Raw genomic sequence first — 21,260 nt, 5'->3', positions numbered from 1 at the left:
AATGTGTTTATTTAACTATACTGTACATACTTATGCATTCAGCAAACAAGGAAATATTGGACAGGTGCAGAAAGTAGATCTGTTGTGTATTTACTTAACAGCAGCTTTACAAAGCTAGTGGTTTTGCCCGCAAAATGTAAAACTGCAATTATGTTAACTGTAAGCATGCCTACTTTTACATTTGATATTATTGCTATTTTAAATCCTGCAGGCAAAGCTGCCGATGATTGGCAGCTTTTAAAAGCCACCACTTAGTAAATGTCCTGGACTCGTCACACTTCAGTTATGAATGAAACCTCTTATATAGGGACCTTTATCAGTACAACCACTGTATTATATCATGTAGCTGTTATTTACAGAGAAACTAATCTGGGGTTGTCCCAGCTTGGTGAGAACAGAACCCCAGATCCAGTGTAGACTGAAAATAGCAAATTTTTGATTTTCTTTTAGATATAATGTGATATATATATATATATATATATATATATATATATATATATACACACACACAGTGGTTTTTCGGTGCTAGTCCATTCACAAATCAATCACTTCTAATTTCCGTTCATAGAAATCAGTCCATTCAATATATCATTCCACTTTAAATGCACTTCCTCTATGTGTAGGGTGGCTGCTCCTCTTCCCAAACAACTGCGGTTCAACAGCTCCCATAGGATCCTGAAAAAAAGTGGACAAATAGTGCCTCCTAGTGCAATAATCTTAATAAAACAAAAAATCCTTCACCAGGACTTAACACTCTATGTGCATTGGAGGTGTACCTTATATGGTGGACTACACCACTTGATAATTCACATATAGTAACTCCCTAGACCTTGGATAGCAAATCACCGGGTTTTAGTTCTTTTGGCACAGTACCAGGATCAACCGTCCAATAGGACTCAGAACAAGCATAAAAGAAAGCGAAAGAACATAGTGTAATCCTACACACAAAGATTTATTACAAATAAAAACAATACCAAATGCCCGTACATAATAAAAGTCAATAAGAGCTTATCTGGAGTATACCGTCTCCAATCGGTAGAGGATATCGCATTTCACCTTATCACCTAAACACTATTCGTCCTTGTTTCTTAACTATTGGAATCATGAAGTCCAATGTTCAAGACACAAGGACGAAACGCGTTGAGGTGATAAAGTGATATTTTCAGGATATATATATATATATATATATATATATATAGTCCACAACAGGTACAGCGGCACTCAGGAGACTTCACAACCAACATGTATTTATTTCAATAAATTAAATTGAAATAAATACATGTTGGTTGTGAAGTCTCCTGAGTGCCGCTGTACCTGTTGTGGACTATACAGAGGGGAGTGATCTCCGCCTCACTGAGGGCACCTGGAGCAAGGCATTTACCCAGTTTTGGGACTTATGGAGTGTCAGGTCTTTCTTATGCATTAATAATAATAACTTAATAATACGGACAATCCTTATATATAACAATCCCTTCAGGGCTTTTAGGTTCCAATTCTTTCCGTTTTGTGGATGTAGATAACGATATTCGTGCTCGCTTTTCAGAACTGATCGAAAAGTTCATATGACAGGACTTGTTTAATCGTCGTCCTTGAGGTTCTAAAAGATACCCTCACACCAGAAAAACACCCAAGATAGGCCCAAAGGCCAACATTAATACACTTTAAAATAAATTTTATTAAAAATTAGCAAATTTAGATGGACAAATGTTCTTACATGAATGTATTAATACATCGACATCCTTTATACAGATAAAAGTAGATTTCTCCACACCTTACAAATGAGTGAAGGTTTATAGTGCAATGTCCACCAATTGTATAACCCTACGCGTTTCGTCTTACATCAAGACTTCATCAGGAGTAGATCTCAAAATAAATATGCTTAAGGATATAGCTTGACAGTGATCAAAACGGCTCTCAGATTCAATCAATAATTAACCTCAGACTTTTATATATTGAGATAAACCAGATCTTTAGATCATCAACATTAGACTATACAACACTTTTTAGGTCCTTCTTCCTCTCTGTCCCCCTGCCACAATAATTAACCTCACACTTGATGTATATATTGAGATAAACCAGATCTTTAGATCATCAACATTAGACTATACAACACTTTTAGGTCCTTCTTCCTCTCTGTCCCACTGCCAAGATTGTGGCAGTGGGACAGAGAGGAAGAAGGACCTAAAAAGTGTTGTATAGTCTAATGTTGATGATCTAAAGATCTGGTTTATCTCAATATATACAACAAGTGTGAGGTTAATTATTGATTGAATCTGAGAGCCGTTTTGATCACTGTCAAGCTATATCCTTAAGCATATTTATTTTGAGATCTACCCCTGATGAAGTCTTGACGTAAGACGAAATGCGTAGGGTTATTCAAATGGTGGACATTGCACTATAAACCTTCACTCATTTGTAGCGTGTGGAGAAATCTATTTTTATCTGTATAAAGGATGTCTATGTATTAATACATTCATGTAAGAAATTTGTCCATCTAAATTTGCACATTTTTAATAAAATTTATTTTAAAGTGTATTAATGTTGGCCTTTGCGCCTATCTTGGGTGTTTTTCTGGTGTGAGGGTATCTTTTAGAACCTCAAGGAGGACGATTAAACAAGTCCTGTCATATGACCTTTTCGATCAGTTCTGAAAAGCGAGCACGAATATCGTTATCTACATCCACAAAACGGAAAGAACTGGAACCTAAAAGCCCTGAAGGGTTTGTTATATATAAGGATTGTCCGTATTAAGTGTGTCGTAGCGCCCTTGAAGTAATTGTATTATATATATATATATATATATATATATATGTGTGTGTGTGTGTGTGTGTGTGTGTGTATATATATATATATGTATGTATATTATAGTGTGATGCGACTAGGACACACCAGTAGACTGTGCTGATTAATGTGATGTGTGACACTTGTATATCTGCGTGTGACTGAGTCTCTCAATCAGCATGCAAAGTGCTTTGATACAGCGGCCGCAGCTTTTTTCCACTTTAAGATCCGTTTTCAGACTCCGGTGCACACAGATATACAAGTGTCACACATTGACTTAATCAGCACAGTCTCCTGGTGTGTCCCAGTCGTACCGCATTGCAATTTAGACTCAAAGTTTTCTGCAAAAAAAAGACACATCTGTAAGTGGGTTTAGCCGCACAGAGCTACACCCATCTTCATGCTGGATTATGCCGTTTATGGGCACTGTTGGGTGTCAGTAGCCTGGGACTTTTCTCCTGCTAAATGTAAGGCCACTATCTACCAAGTGTGTGTGTCCTTAATTTATGTATTATGTCACACTGTGAAACAATATTAAAGGAATTATACAAAGTCCATGTCATTAACTGTATACAAATACAGTTGAAAGAATGAGCATATACAGTTGTTGAGAATTACAATAGTATTGCCTCTACCCCTGTAATTATAGTATAGAGGTGCTCACCCCTTCTGCGCACTACTGATTTAATTTCTTTTCTAATTGAGGTGTGCCCTAGTGTATTGCCCCTAAGCTCACCCCAACTAGCAAGGGTCCATAATGCTGGGGAGAAACTTATAACACAGTAGGAACAGTATAAGGGATATTTAATGTATCTGACTTTCATCAATCCATAAATATTAATATAAGTGTATGCTAGGTCTAAGTACTGTAAATAAAAAAATATAGAGGAGTATATGAAATGTGACTTATTTATTTTTCTTATATAGTTGATGATAAATGCCTCTGCACCGGTTTTATCAGAAAATCAATATTTGCAAAATTGAAACTGTATAGGCTTGTATTGATCCATGTGGCTAAATCAGGAGGAAAGGCTTTGTAGCAGCTGTCTCATGTTGCCTGCGCCCAGTAATGCCAAACTATCAATTTTAGCTTTCCACTGATAAATCAGCCTGAAAATTGCATGTCACTTTGTTTTTTCCCCAGCTAACCTAGTGATTTTTCTCTGCACTTTAACCTTTGTTGACCTACTGAATAGGTCTGTACCACTGAGCCATACATTAGTGAGAATATCTTTTAAATACATTGGTGTGTGTAATACTTGTGCAACACACATTTATATGGATCTTGTACATGCATGTAAATAGGATAATTGCAGTGTAGATTTACTGGCAAATATATATACTGTCCCTATTGTCTTCTTCAATAGTTATTACAGTTCCCAAAGGGAGGTGGCACCACAATAGAGGTATCGTTCAAACTGTAGTTGTTCAATGATTCAGTCTTTAATAAACTCTCTTAACAAGTAATTCTGTTGTTACGAACCAGCCTCCCTGGGAAAAGGGTGTGTGTAGATAGATAATACTCCCCCGGGAGACTTAGGTTTAGGCTGCGGGGAAGGGGGGGTTAGGTTTAGGCACCCCTAAGGGAGGGTTTTTGGGGAAAATAGGGTTAGTTATACTTACCTTATTAGCGATTGGGATATTCAAACCTGCCGGGCTTCCGCTGTCTGTATTTGAACCATGTGGCCGGCGGTATTACCTACTACACCATTATCTAGGACAGGGCCATAGTAGGGTGAAAATACGCCCTGTGCTGCCCCCCAAACTTGTGATGGCATTGTATCAGAACAAGGGGGTAGAGCCGCAAGGACCAAGTAAAAGCTGAGCACTCTGGCTTTTTAGGCTACCGGGTACCAATTCAAGGACTTTGCATACCAAATACAGGTTCCACAGGGCAGTAACAGAGCTGCTCGCCCACCTCTATTTACGGTATTGGGCTAGGACACCCCTTTCCAACTGGAACAGCCCAAATTCTTTGTGGCATGTATTTAACAAGATGATGGAAACATTCCATAGAGATACTAGTCCATGTTGATATAAGCATTTCACGCAGTTATTGCAGGATTCATGCTGCAAAATCTGTTCCACAACATACCAAAGGTTCTTAATGTAGGTACCCACCTAAAAGGTAAATCTGCAGATTGACTGATCTGCAGATATAACTGCAGATTATGGTTGTTCATACACACTGAACAACCATCACACTGAACAACCATCATCTGGCTGTGGGTCTCGCTGGCCGGAGATCACGCCCCTCCCTGCAACCTCTGCTGCATGTGTACTGGCGGTCGGCTGATATATATATATATATATGCCATCGGCTGTGCAGCATAGCCGACGCGATATTGCTGGCACACGCTGACCGAGCGCAGGATATATTGTCCGATTAATTGATGGACCAATATATTTGCCATTGTGTAACCAGCATTAATTGAATTGACATCTGGTGACAGGGAAAGACATTGCAGTACTCTGCAGAGGCATTACATCAGGGTGTGTGGCCTCTTGTCTGTGAGACCACTGCCCCATAGTCCCGTTTCAGGGACATGACTGCATGTTGGTAAGCCCCCAGCCTCTACGGCCACATGGGGGTGTGTAATGGGTGACTTGCGCCATCCATCATTGCTGCTAGTCGCTCTGTGACACCCAAATAGCAGATCCCCCTCGAACCCCCTCGTGACACCACTGGTACACTGAACTAATTTAGTTCATGGAATCCGTTTGCGATGACTTATGGTTTGTGACTTGGTGCGTTATCTTGCGGTAAGTAGACTGTGGTCGTAAAGTGATGCACATAGGGCCTTATTCAGACCTGCACGCAAATGCTATCGCACCTGCGAACTCTCAGGATTCGCAATTGCGAAAATATGCTTATGAGCCACTCTCCATCCAGTGCTTAGAGACGCCCACTGAAAGAATCTCCCATCCGCCTCTCATGTACACACCCAGAAAACGGTGTTTAATTTGTCCGACATGTCTGAGTTTTAGTTACCACCCCCCATTACCTCCATCAAATGCTGACTGGCTGTCACTCACTTTGAGAGTGAGTCCTCAATGTGAGTGTAATCGCAATTCAATTGGTGTGTGTGCGCGCAGTGTGACTTGCACGCATGCGCAATGGCTGGCAATCGCTCAATCTGCCTAAATATTTGCATTTTGGCCACATCTGAGTCAGGCTCATGGTCAGCAACATTACTCTGATGACTGTGGCATTTAAGCTATGCTCAATTGGTTTTAAAAGGCCTAATGTGTGCCATGAATACATTCCCCACACCATTACACCACCACAGCCTGAGCCATTGATGCAGGGCAGGATGGATCTATGGCAGGGCCGGTTCTAGACATTGTGGAGCTCAGGGCGAAAGCTCACAGTTACGCCCCCTCCCCCCCTCCTCCCAAAAAAACAACAACTTTTTGTAGATGACGTTCCTCTGCACACGCTGAAAGCACACGCGCTTCCGGAATGGGGGCGTATCCTTGTGGAACACCCCCAATTCATCACACTGTGGGGCGCAGCCTCTCCTCTAGTGGCAAATAATTGCCATGTGCAGTAATGCGCCTTACACAGTAATGTCCTTTATAAATACATTATGCCATATGCAGTAATGCCCTTTATAAACACATTATGCCACACGCAGTAATGCCCTGTATAACACATTATGCCACACGCACTAATGCACTGTATAACACATTGTCACATGCAGTAATGCCCTTTATAAACACATTATGCCACACGCAGTAATGCCCTGTATAACACATTATGCCACACGCAATAATGCCCTGTATAACACATTATGCCACACGCAGTAATGCCATGTATAACACATTATGCCACATGCAGTAATGGCTTTTATAACACATTATGCCACATGCAGTAATGGCTTTTATAACACATTATGCCATATGCAGTAATGCCCTGTATAACACATTATGCCACATGCAGTAATTCCCTTTATAATACTATATCCCCAATTCAAATTACGCCACACATTAGTCCCTTATGCATGTTATGACACACAGTGGTGCCCCTTTTACACAATGCCCAAATTAGTGCCCCTTATACACAAGGCCCACAGTACTGAGTAGTAGTGCCCCTAATACAATGCCCACAGTAGTAGTGCCCCGTATAGTAGTGCTCACATTAGTAGTGCCCCAGTAATAATGCCCCCTATAGTAGTGCCCCCTATAGTAGTGCCCAAAGTTGGAATGCCCCCATTAGTGCCCCCTATAGTAGTGCCCCCAGTAGGAATGCCCCCTTATAGACATGTCCCCAGTAGTAATGCCCCCTTATAGACATGTCCCCAGTAGTAATGCCCTTATAGACATTCCCCCAGTAGTAATGCCCCCTTATAGACATGCTCCCAGTAGTAATGCCCCCTTATAGACATGCTCCCAGTAGTAATGCCCCCCTATAGACATGCCCTCAGTAGTAATGCCCCTTATAGACATGCCCCCAGTAGTAATGCCCCTTATAGACATGCCCCTTATAGACATGCTCCCAGTAGTAATGCCCCCCTATAGACATGTCCCCAGTAGTAATGCCCCTTATAGACATGCCCCCAGTAGTAATGCCCCCTTATAGACATGCCCCCAGTAGTAATGCCCCCATGCCTCCCTTCTGAAAAATAAAAAATACAAACACAATACTTACCTTAAGCCCCGTTCCTGCGTCCGCTGCCGTCTGGTCCAACCACGGCTCCACCACAGATCTATGGGAGAGACGTCATGATGTCCCTCCCATAATGCTCTCTGCTGGAGCCGGAGCTCTGGAGTGAGCTCCGGCTCCACGGATCTATGGGAGAGACATCATGACGTCCCTCCCATAGTGCTCTATGCAGTAGCCGGAGCTCTGGAGTGAGCTTCGGCTGCCTCTGCAGGGAGGGAGCTGGGTGCCCGCTGATAACAAATATCAGCGGGCACCCGGCAACGTGGTGGGGACCGGCGCTGTTTTTTTTATTTTATTATGGGATTATTATTTTTTTTTTACCTTCTGGGGACTCAGTGGCGCCCTCTAGGGGCCAGCGCCCCGGACGACTTCCCTGTTAGCCCACCCCTAGAACCGCCACTGATCTATGGATTCATGTTGTTTATGCCAAATCTGACCCCACCACCTGCACGTCACAGCAGAAATCAAGATTCGTCAGAGCAGGCAACATTTTTCCAGTCTTCAGCTGTCCAGTATTGGTGAGCCTGTGCCCACTGTACTCTCAGTCCAACATGAACCAATCTGGTCCGTTATCCTCTTATATCTATCATTAACCAGACATCTTCTCCCACAGAACTACCGCACACTATATATATATATATATATATATATATATATATATACATATATGGTTTTAAGTTTTATGCTACATCAGAGCCGTAACTAGACTTTTTGGTGCCCTGTGCCAGAAAGAGCATTGATGCCCCCCTCATTTTTCAAAGGGACATAATGCACCCAAAAAAGAGGTATGGCCTCATGGGGAAGAGACAGGTGAGGCCAGGAGATGCTGGGGATGAAATAAGAGGAAGTTACAAGTGAGAATGATAATAAACACATTTGACAGGTCCAAACAGCGCCCCCTGTCCTGTGGTGCCCTGTGCGATGGCACCGGCCGCACTACCCTAGCTTTGGCCCTGCGCTCCATTCACTTTAAACTCTAGACACTGTTGTGCATGAAAAGCCTTGGAGATCAGCAGTTTCTGAAACCATCGATCTGGCACCAACGGTCATTTCATAGTTAAAGTAACTTACAGCATGTTTCTTCCCATGTTTGGTAACTGAATCACTCGACCATGTTGCGTAAACAGGCCGGTGCACTTAATAAAGTGGCCGCCATATGTGTGTTTATTTATATTATTATTATGTATGGGTATGGTAGAAAATGTCTACGTCAGAATGTCGACATGATCTGAATGTTGACATGGAAAGCAGGAGACACTCAGGAATACCTCTACTAATGAGGATCACTACTTTTTGTTCTAAATGGAAACATTGGGGTATATTTACTACAGTGCGGGTTTTTAACAGTGGAGATGTTGCCCATAGCAACCAATCAGATTCTAGCTATTATCTTCTAAAAGGTGCTAGATAGATAAGTAAAATCTGATTGGTTGTTAGGGGCAACAACTCAACTTCTATAAACCTGCACTTTGGTAAATCTACCCCATTGTGTATTATAAGCGTAGTACCATTGCATAACAGACGTGATTGTAACCCTGCTGTGCCTTAGTGCACCTTGCAGTAAAGTAAATCCTGTGTAATGACCGGGAACTGTAATGGGGAGGTTCCCAGCCGCTAGGTCACTCCTGTGTATAAATTGCTGTTCATAGGAACTAATGTCCCCCTTCTAACAACCCGAAAACCTCAGCAAATTCATCAGTGGGGTTTCCACAGAGTAAGTAGAACAAATGGTTTTCTATGTAAACACATAAGTCTGTTAAATATATGTAATATTTATTATGCTACCTAAAAGATGTAAATCTAAAGTTCACTTGCGAAGATATGCTCTTTTTGGTGGAAGCTGTTATATGGGCCGGAAAGCGTTAATGGTAAATATGAAGGATGCTACGTCATCTGGTCCTGCGTAAGTGAAGCTTTTATTCTCTAAGGCTCACTATAAGAAACAATGGCTCTAAAATCAAAATATAAGACCAGAGCATTAAGTCATTACTTGTTTAACCCTTCAGTCAAGTCCTGCGTCTCATTTTTTTTTATGTCCAGCTAAAATATTTTGACAGTTGCTTATTCAGCAGAGCGGATTCTTATAACTGGTTTCCTATAAATCGTATAGTAACATGTAAAGGTGAATCAAATGAACGTTAACCCCTCCTGGCATGTTGATGTTGGTCCTCTTCCAGCATGCAATGCGTTATCTATAGCGTAGCCCCTGACAGCTGACAAAGTGACTTACCTTCACGTCTGCACCGCAGACACAGACTCGGTTTGACTGGATATTGATTGTGAAGTTTGCTGTTATATAATTACTTTTTTGCTTGAGGAAATGTGCTGTGTATTGATCTGTATGGCAGCACGTGAAAAGCAGTTTCCCTTGGCTAACAGCGAGTGTCATTTTTCAGCCATGATAAATGGTAACACTCGGTCTCGGCATAATTACTTTCTGGTGAAATAATCTTCCTGCACCTTTTTCCCAGTTGCCTTCACTGTCAGGAGGATTCCATAATCACCCCCATCTCACAGGCCTAATCAGTCTTATGACGGAGACCAGTCTTATTGTCTCCTCACAGTATCGCATGCCACATGGCGTGTCCCTGCAGCCTCACACTCATAGTATATGGATGGGACAAAGTGCCCCAATCATTCCAGCTTTGCTGGTGCTTCTAATGTTCAGCAAATGGAAACCATTGTGGTTTTATTGTTTCTTTTGTTATGTTACTGTATTTGTTTCATAGAACGTGTAAGGCTTAGAAGCATATGTACCTTTTTGGCATGCTTGCCTACCCTTCTGATTTGGCCAGGAACCTCCCGAAAATCGGGTGCCGCCCCCAGAAAGGCAGGCAGGCCTCCCGGCAGCCGCCGACCCCTCCGCACCCCCCCTCCCCGCAGTAATAAGAGAATCCCCCGCAGAAGGGGGGGCAGTGACTTGATTCTCGCCGAATCGCTTCATTTTGGCTCCGCCCCATGCTTTACAATGTCGGTAATCTCGCCATTGTAGGGCGGGACCAAAATGACCAAGCCCCCGCTTCGCCCACAAATGTCATCCACGCCCCCTTGATTTGCCGATCTGGCTGCCCCCTCCCGGAAGGGGCAGCCAGAAAGTCGGTGACCCTGCTTTTTGGGACCCTGGTTCGCTATGTTTAGTCTATTACTATGTAATTCTCTATCATCTCCCAATGTCTATTATTATTACACTGTAAATTTTTGTGACCCATTCTGGGCCTCATTCAGAGCCATAAGCAAAGTGTCAGCATCTGCGATTGTAAGAAGTGTGCATGCTTCTGAGCTGATCTGCGGCAAGCATTCGCATCTTTGTGGACCTACGGGGCTATTCGGAGTCACACAGACGTCAGCTGGATCTCCTCTTGCGACAAAATAGCTTTAACTGGGCAGCAAAATAGTGGTCGTCAAGTGTGCCGTTAGTGTGTGTCCTAAGCAGAGGTGAGCGTACACAAGGATCCAGCCATTTCCACTTTATCTTTTGCTCAGAGGGCAGGGCTGGTGCAAATCTTTGCCAGTAGTGATGACGGCTGCTCTCACATCTGCCCCGCTCTGAGTACGGGTGGATGTACGGCGCTGTATTCAAGGACGCAATCAGCCGCTTTGCGTGAGGCTCTGGATCAGGTCCTTTGTGTCTTATGGTAAAGGCCCCAATTAAAACACTACATCTGCTCTTAGAGCACTCTTACTGCATTCTGCCTTTCTTAGTAGTGGCTGGTCGGGGACCACACACAGGACTGTGGCACCTGTTAATACTTGGATTAATCTCTGCAAAACACTGGTCCTTTGTGTTCATAATCGTCCAGCTCCCTCGCCTTGTTTTTAAAGGTGAGGAAAAAGCTGTTTTGTATACTCTTGTTTTTCATAGGACTTCAGTGTTGCTAATGAACACATCCAGTATATTTAAGAAAGAGCGCTCCGTTTTCAGAAAACTCCATTGTCCAGGCAGGTTTTTCTTCATTGTCCATGTGGAGGTCAGACATGGCCACTCCGGATGTTGGCTGTAGTGACCAATATGACAGCACATCTAGTTGGCCAAATTTGATGAGTCCTGGCCATCTGCAGCTTCATCTCTGATGCTCAGGCTAGAAGATGAGCGCACACCACTGGTGGATGGTGGTCATTTTCTTTCAACATTTACCAAATACTGCGAAATAACACAATCGACTTTTTAAATGTCATTTTATTGGGTTCGGTTTGGGGCCACACACTGCAATGTTGAACCAATTGCCCAATATCTCTTTCAGACTGTGTGGCCTGGTTTAGATCTACCATCACATTGGTTGTGGAGATTGAATAGTATAAAGTGCACAAACCAGGAGGCCAACCTGACGGTTACAGAAAGTGCTATTTATTTTTTAATGGTAAAACCAAGCAATTTGATGCATTAAATATCTGGCTAACGCTTCCAAACAGCCAGCGGGTTGCCGAAAGTGATTCTTATATTTGTCCCCATATCTTCATTGTTGTCTAATCCAAGGTGGGTGGTTGATGTCTTATTAAGTAAATAGAAAATTCACTGAAGGAGTGGTTTCCCTTTAATCCTCCCTTATATTGTGAATGTGTCTTTTGAACACAACTAGCAATTCTGTACATGGTTTTCTGAAATATACAGATGGGAATAAGAAACATTTATCCGTGCTTAGAATCCCATAAATTGGCTAAAATGAGAATTAAGGGCACAGGAAAGAAAAAGCACTGGGGCCCCACGTTCTTTAGCTGTTATTATCAGTCTTCTAAAAGTTAATGCTGAAACTTTTCTGAAGAGAGGGTCAGCCCTGAGACAGGTGGTCCCCTGGAGGTTTAGGCAATAGGCACATGCCCTGTATGTTGTGGAACAGCTTTGCGTAATGGTAACTTCTGTCAGTCAAGCACATTTTCTATACTTGAAAGTAATTCATTAGCATGTTGTATTCTTCAGAAGGTTGTCTTGGGGGCACAGGCCTAGATTTTATACCACATTTCTCATGATACTAGTTCAATTATATGTACATATTTTTCCTAGGCCATAAAAACTATATTCTTCTGAGAGATTACATTTAATAATCCACAGACCGCACTGATCTACTAAAGATTAATTTTTATTTGCTTTGAATTTATATTTGTTAGTGAACTAAAAAAAATTATAAAGAAAAATCTGATTTAGACTAATCTTCCCATATATCATACTCTACAGAAAGTGAAAGTTTGTTTGGTTTGGGTTCTCCTAGTATTCAGGATTATATTACACCAGTGACTCTTAAGGAGAGGTTGTGGCCTGCTGCTGAAAGCCTATTGGTATGTACGTGTAAGTAGTGCGATATGGCCTTTGGGCTGGAGTTTTTTTTCGGGGGTAATCAGTGTTATTTAAAGAAAATCTGGCAATGGTTTTAGATCATTTTAACACAGCTGAGAAATGTTTGGGGAAAGGTCAACTTCAATGATTCTCCTTAGCCAAATAAATGCAAAAGTTTTTACAATGGGGACCTTGCTTTTCAGTGTGCTGTCATCAGCTTCCTGTCTGCACATCTGGGGATTGTGAGTGAAACACGGCTCTATCTGATTGCTGGGCAGTCAGATAGATTTTATACCTGACTTGTTTGTTTTTGCCTCCTAATTCTGCATATGTTACTAAAATTGCTTTTAATTTTGTCGTCATCTAAATCCAGCTCTCTTTGTCAGCTCTATGCCTTGTGGAATACAATTTCTTTCCCCTATTGGCTGAATCTGGCTTGTGAGTGTTGTGTTCTCCCTGCAGTCTATTCCCCAATAGTGTTCCATTTTCTGGCAAGTCAGCCTCCATTGTAACCTGCGTGTGCAGAGCGGACTGGACGCCTCTCCCTAGCCCCAGCTGGCCGGCTCACGTCTGAAAGTGAAATGAATGCCGGGGTCTAACTAAATGCAGATGAAAGCCATTCTGATCATGTATAGTCATTTCCCGTAATGTTATCAGCCTTCGCTTGCCTAAATGAACTCTGGAAGCTATTGTTTGCTCATGTTAAAACAATGCTAATTTGGGGCTGGGGCTTTCTTCTCTCTCACTCATGTTATAGCTTCCGCAATTCCTTTTCACTCAGTAAAGCTTTATTGATATTCATAGTCAGATTAAATCTTCTCCACTGTCCATAGCTCTCCACGGTTACAAGTCAGACTGCTCCCCATGTCTAGAAAATCAATGACGATGCATCAGCCCTTCTAAAAGTCAATGCTTAAATGTACATAATAATAAATGAATATTAAGAAGAAGAAAAAAGATAAAACTAAATTTGTCCACATTGAGTGTCGCCTTTCTTCCTGGCCATCCTTACATTGGGCCTATATCGCCAGTCCTGATTGCCTGGGCTACTAGTCAGTAACACAATTTACCAAACACAATAATAATAAATTGTAAGCTCGCACAAGTGGGACCCTTCCTACTGTCCGTCTCTTGTCTGCACCTTCTCTGTTAAACTGCGGTGTCCTTGTTGTGTTTCAATGTGTTTTATTTTGTGTGTGTTTACCATATGTGATATGATATTACCTGTTGGTGAGCATAGTTTTGTGGCACCTTATAGATGAATGATGATTAAAAAAAAAAAAAAGACAAACATACTTAGCTAGATTTTTCTGATGTCCTGGTAGGAATGTGATAAAATCGCAATATACAAATATGCCAATTTTGCCACCACAATTGTACATTATGCAGCAAAAATAAAATATCAGTTTGGATTAATTAAAAAAAAAAAAAGCTACTTAAGAATTTGAAATTAGTTTTTTTTTAATTATAAGGTTGGAGGGTTAGTTTGGACTGGTGTAATTTACGAAGGGTACTCGCTTGGATAAGTGAGCGAGATATATAGATTTATATTTTTTTTTTGTTTTAAGAACTGCAGTCTGGCAGGGCTGTTATTGCAGTCTGTGTATTGAATTTAGTCACTGACAAATACACTCATTGAAACTTCTTTAGTGCCCAGATTGGAAATTGCTGATGTTTAAAGGCTGTTCATGATGTTTTATTGGGAAAGTAATTTTCCTTTTTTGTTGCATTTCAGTTATTAGCTGGATGGATAATTGTAGCCGATTGCTCCAAAGGTTAGGAAACCTCAACCAGCTTGATTGAAAACAGTCTCCCTGCTTTAAATGGTCTGTGCTTTGAGTATAGGTATTTATGATAATTATCAAGAGATTAGTTTGTTCCTGGAGAACTCTCATGGAACTTTTTTAAAGGATTATAATAGATGTTTATTGGATTTTATACAAAAACCTAATTTAATGTTTTCTACTTGTGAAACATGCAATGACACATAATATTGTTCCAAAGTACATGTAGTACAATAGTTCTGTGTATATTACAAAATAACCTAATATTTGTAAGAATTTCACCGTTTAAGACCATACTTGGGTAGCACACAAATACTAGTAGGATACAAGCTATATCAGTGTATTTCTCTTGCAAACAAAATACAGAGAAACACCTGTAGCTGTCTGTATATGTAGGATTGACAGTTTGTAAACATTGTAAAAACTTGCTATATTCCTGAATTAACTTTACCTAAAGTTGATTGCAGCTTAATGATAATGGATTGATTGAAACTTGTACAAAAATAACACACAAATCTGTTAATACAGAACACATTACTCCAGCATTGACTGTCTTTATTGATAAAAATGTGTGGACCTGTCGGAGAACTGTTTCTGTTAAAGGGTAATATGAACCATACGTTCCAAGCAATATTTAGTTTTATTTATTTTTTTCACTTATGCACTAAATCTGAGAGCGATTTTACAGTGTTTTAGAATCCTGGTGCTACTACAAGTTTGTTCATCTATGGAATTGTTGAGAAATACTTATCACTGTTTATGATGAATTTTATGTTGTGTGGAAAATGAAAACAAAAACATAAGTTAAAGGCAGTAAAGTGGGTGTAAAGTGATATATTTAGGTAAGGAATGTACCAGTGACTAAAAAGTAGAGCAGTATTCACTTCAAGTTAATTTCTCCGGTGGTCCGCCCAGCACTGCCTGGCACTGACACGTAGCCAAATGTCACACTGCACTGACGTTACATATAGAAATGTCAGCGTAGTGCAAATTATTTGCCACGTCACAAGTCACACTTGTCAGTCAGTATCCTAGCCCTACCCCGAACCCTAACTCTCCCTCCCCGGTGCCTAAACCTAACTTTCCTCTCCCCGCACCCTAAACCAACCCCCCCCCCCGCCCCCCTTAGTGCCTAACCTTAGCCCTTCCCCCAGCCCAGTACTTAATCAGGATGCCGGCGCCGGGATTCATTTCTGACAGATGTCGGGATTCCGGCGGGATATTGACTGGATCCCTGCTGATTCGTCGTTCGGATGCTGAGTTGACTGTCAATTCGAACAATTTTGTTAAAATTTTTCCACATTTTCATTTGTTTTTGATATGCAAGGCCTTCGCGAACATTCGTAGTCTTTGACATCCTAACGACCATCACTACATTTTTTGTGCCACTCACACACGTGCACATGACATACAATTTGCCCCATAAGCCTTGGTTAGCTTACAGAAAGATTCGGTGGCCATTTGTTCAACTAAAACTTTTAAGTGAACATGTTCCTCTACTTTTGAACTTTTTGCATTTTTACGATGCACGGGAAAAACACATCTACTTTGAACGCTGTGTGACACCAAACTATCCGTGTGAGAGGGGTGAAACTTGCAAAACCGTTTTGGGATATTCCAAGGTCAATGTTTCCTCACTCCTTTTAACTTAACTTATACAGTTTGGTTCATTTTTACAAATACAGTCTTCTTTATTAATAGCCACCTCATGTGTGTATGTGTTATAATAATAAGAGGCAATGAATTGTTATAGAAAAGCAAACTAATGCTGCCCATCCTCTAGACGATTTTGACAGGCGATTGCACGATAACGACGTCGTTATCGTGCAATCGCTTGCAAATCATCCGCAAATCGGGCAGTGAAATGTTAAAAACGACCAGCGATGCATGTGCCCACTGGTCGTTTTTAACATCCATCATCGCCCGAACATGACGGTCAACCTGACAACCGCTGTCAGGTTGCCATGTTCGGGGATGATTGATCTGCATACACTGAATGTCTGAACGTTCAGTGTATGCACTTCACCCCTAGGGGGACGACGGCACGATTATGATGTCGTAATTGTGCCGTCGTCCCCGCATCTTGTAGTGGATGGGCACCTTAAGGAATACTGGTTGCCACACCGTTATGATTACAACAATGTGTATGTATATATGTGTATATGTATGCAAGTGTGTGTGTGTGTGTGTGTGTATGTATATATATATATATATATATATATAAAGAAGTTGTTTTGTAGATGTTTTCATTTATGATGAAAACGATGAGATACTGAGGAACTCTATAAGTCTGTGTCTGTATTAAGGCCATCTGGTGCTCCAAATTTTTTGAACCACTTTGTCTCGGTTTGTGAAAGTAGTCTTCTCTGTCTCCTACGGATTGCCTACTACTGTACCAGTGTTTGAATTTGTGGCCAAGGAATATCTGCACTAGATATGAACTAAGGTGCTTAACTGTGGCATCAGTTTGTCCTATATTGCCTTTCCTGCATGCCCATCACTTTTTTTTTGTAGATTCCAGTGGTTCTCTATTTTCTCCTGACTGTCTTTGTTATATAATGTTAAATAGTATCCTTCAAAGCTGGGAAGACCTAAATTACAAGTATAACATTGTTGTATAACCCATGTTCGGCCATTTGTATTCATCATGCATTGAACATACGTAAAACATCAAATTTAATTAACCAGTACAATATATTTAAAGGCAAAAATAGAAATTGCTGAGAAACTTGCGCTTCAACTCAGTGGTGCAGCACCAAATGCAATGAGGTGGTCACACACCCCTAGTAGTCCTATTAAGAGAAAAGTATTTGCAATTGTGCGCACCCTCCGGGGTGTCAAGACTCCAAGGTAAAGTCCAAACTCTTCTTTCTTTAGAAATTAGACCTCCGACGCAGTGTTCTTTGAAACGGGAGGACTTTCTTTCTTCTCATTTTCTCCACCTTTGTCCTTCTTAATTGTTCCTGGTGTGATCTCTGAAATATAATCCACCTTTTCTTTTCCGTATGAATATATAAATAAGAGAATAAGGGTGTATATAGTGAAGTATTGTTTATTAATACAAGTAGTTTAAAACATCCATAAAATAGCCTCCATACTAACAAGCAGAGCAGCGTATCAGAATGAATGGGGTGCTAACATAACACACCCTAACAAGCATATGAAGAGCTTTACCAGCAACCTCCCAGATATAGGCACTGGAAATACTTCAGGTTCTGTATATCAACCAGTCATCAGCTTACTCCACCTGGATTACTGCCATCCTTCGCTCACCAACATGCTTTGGCTCTTTATGAGCCTTTATCAAAGGCTCATATAGAGCTGAAGCATGTTGGTGAGTGAAGGATGGCAGTATTCCAAGGCCCATATAGACCCTTGGAATACAATTACCATCATAATCGCACAGTCGTTCCTGATCCCCTGTAGTGCCTACACTGAACGATATGGTCACCAGTAGTAGTCCTCCCATGCAGTGCCCCCAGTAGTAATCCCCCCCATGCATTGCCCCCAGTAGTAATCCCCCCCTATACAGTGCCCCCAGTAGCGGCCACTCCCCCCATATAGTGCCCCCAGTAGTACCCCCTATGCTGTGCCAGTTCCCATGCCCCCTTACTCTCACAGAATAAAAAAACACAACTTACCTGAATTCCAGCCACTGCTGCTGCCTGCTCCTTCTGGCTCGCTCTTCTGTACGATGGGAGAGACGTCATGACGTCTCTCCCATCACACGCTGCAGGGGGGGAGCCGGAAGGCGGAGCTCATGAGTGAGCTCCAGCCGGCTACCTCCGTGGACACAGCAGCCAATGAGTCTGTCTGACTCTCATTGTCTGCTGTAACAAATACACAGCCACTGCTGGCGGTTGTGTGATTGTTACTGTGTAGTGCTGACCGCTCTCACTGCGGTCCACACTACACTTGTGGGGCGCGGGAGACACTAGCGGCGTGTGCAATGGCAGCTATGAGCCCCTGCACCACAGCTGGCCCCGGTGCAAGCCACCGGCTGCACCGCCGCTAATTCCGCCACTGTGCCAGACACTATCAAGTGATGGGGGTTTTTTTGTTTCTTTTTTACTGCTCAAATAAATATGAAAACCTGAAGGGAGGTTAAAGGACCTTTCTCTATAAAGACTGTGGTTGCCATCATAAGTGTGTGGTGGTCATGATGCAGGGGCACATCCTGCCTTAGGTCAGAAAAGGTTTCTGGGAAGCTTGCAAAATAAGTGGTCAAGGCTCATGAGTCTGGAAAGCATTCTTGAACCATTGATAAAGATGTTGACCTCCAATGTTTTGCAGTCTTGCTAAATAGTGCATAAATGTAAAAAAAAAATCATTGTTACATTTACATATCTTGGTCGTCCCGTCACAAAGAACATCAGAGTAACAGCTAGTAAGGACCTACAAGAATCTCTATATTGTGTAATGACCATTTAATAAGCCTGCTGTAAGGAAAACATTGAACAGTGAAATGCATATGAGTTTCGCAATCATTGAAGCAACCATGGTTTGTGGGATCTAATGATACTGGATCAGAACCTCTATATACCCCTGCCTGTACCTTCTAAAATCCTTCCTATAAACCTCTAAGGATGACGCTAATTTGCGTACATAGTCATACAGTAAATAAAGACTTAGACCTGGAATCTGTGGTTCCAAAGCACGTGTTATTCATGTAAAAGTTCAGACAGTTACACGCAATTGATCCAGACACAATTTAGGCGCAAAAGGAATTATACAGACCCAAGTACAGTATACATACGCAGTGCTTCCGGACCCTAAGATAGGCATCAGCAAGAGACCCCTCGTCATTCAGCATTCAGCACGAAGACTAAGTACCCAGCGTTTGAACACACATTTTTATACCCCCCCCCCCGAATAAACAGGACAATAGAGAGGTTTGTTGCTGATGTCATTGGTTCCCAGGGGAGAAACATCTGTTACAGAGCATTTAACAGGCTGGTTCAAATAGACTCTCCCTGCCTCTGACAGCTGGGGATCTTTCCCTTCCCGCCCCCTGCAACATCCTAACAGTTGTTCATGAAATATACATTTTGTTGCTTGTAGGCTCTGCGATCCATAACTAGAGAATGCATGATGCGATCTCCCCACCGATAACACCGGAATACTGTAAAAAGAGTACGTATCAGTACGAAACCAAACACGACTTGTTTAGCATGTATAAAACCTTAGTTACCAAATATCTTTATTTCTCAGCATTTAAACTAACTGAACCAACTTAAATCATATACTTTAAAGCTTATTAAACCTTATGTGTGAATATGTAATGTGTGAGTATTCGGGGTTTGATATAATGACGCTAGTTAACTTGGCAGATGCGTGCGCATAAAGCTAATAAAACAGCGTCCTATGCATTCGCTAATATGCGACTAGTTAACAGCGCAATTGTGTGTATTAATGAGTGTATGAGAAATGGTGAAAGATGCAATCGCATGGTGCTGATAGTATTATCGCCACATGTACTAAAATGTGAGTTTATTTAAAATGGCGCTTAGGTGGCCATTCGCAAAATGGCATCTTGCGACCTCATTTTCAAGATGGTGTCTTGCGGCCAATCGCAAGATGGCGTCGTCGCGATTAAATCTTAAACTGAACTTGTCTCAGCCAATTATTCAGCTTCGACAGATCGATCAGCGAATTGTTCAGGAAATTGTTATTGGATCAATCCAAGGGGTGGAAGCTTAATAGAATGTGGTTTTATCTAGACACCATTTAATCATTTTTTTGGAAGTGTACATTGCATTAACAACAAAGCAACACACATGTTGTAGTCGTAGTGCTCAGGCTTAGTGACAAGATCATGTTGTTACTTTGGCAACATCTAGCTGTTCAACTCTCCTACCTATGCATTCATTGGCTAACCCGATTTTTGAGAGCCTTGAAGATGATCTGATATTATTTATCGGACATGATCAGTGAAATTGGAAAAGTGGGCAAAAACAGTTAACAGAAAGACAGCATTAGAATAAATACTGAAGCTATAAAGTAAGGCTTTGGCCGAGTTGTATTATATAACCTGTTTGTCTCTTAATTTTCAAGGAACCCACAAATTAAAATATACAGAGATAAAATACCACTTCCCGGTTGCATAATTCCTTCAGTGACAATTGTACTGAAAACCGAATAATTGAAATATTTATAATGCATTATATTTCCACAATACATTATGGAAATTATGACTCCTTTTTCCTGGTTTAATCTGCCGTCACAAAATGCCTAAATCTGTAAGGTACCAGTGTCATCTATGGCTCACATGTTATTTGTCTTTTCTTGAAAAACTAGAAATAAACATCCATTGACATTGGCATACAAGCCTAAAGGTGCCTACATACACAGCGATGTGCTCACAATCCCACGATGTGTACGATTTCCCCCTGAACTCTCCCCGAGAGCTGCCCGGCAGTCATGGGCACGATTTGGTCTGAAAAAGCTGCCAATTTGACACAAATTGCCTCCTAAACTATCCAGTGCATCGTGACTTGAGATTGTCAGATCTGCCCTACAGTACAGCAGATCTGAAGATGCGATGTGCGACCTGCAGGGACGCGCATCGTGATCATGAGTGGGGACTCACAATTTGGGCATATTTTATACGATCTGTCATTCCGATTGCTTCGGAATCGGCCTGATCGGGTAAAATATTGCCGTGTGTAGGCACCTTTAGACTAAAATCATTTACAAAAAGTGAATATTGGTTGAATATTTAGTATATTTTTCAGTTAGACGTTTAATGTAGGTTTCTTTA

At 41.5% G+C, this 21,260-nt stretch overlaps 1 protein-coding gene across 11 annotated transcripts in view; it reads left to right on the top strand.

The window, feature by feature from the left end:
- The window catches only part of NBEA (neurobeachin), a 634,796-nt gene that overhangs the window by 383,319 nt on the left and 230,217 nt on the right, over nucleotides 1-21,260 (top strand). The window lies entirely within an intron of this gene.

The sequence above is a fragment of the Taudactylus pleione genome, unplaced genomic scaffold, assembly GCF_031769625.1.
Source record: "Taudactylus pleione unplaced genomic scaffold, aTauple2 ptg000043l, whole genome shotgun sequence".
Lineage (NCBI taxonomy): Eukaryota > Metazoa > Chordata > Amphibia > Anura > Myobatrachidae > Taudactylus > Taudactylus pleione.
The sequence above is the reverse complement of the archived record's forward strand: the minus strand, read 5'-3'. Positions and strand labels throughout refer to the sequence as shown.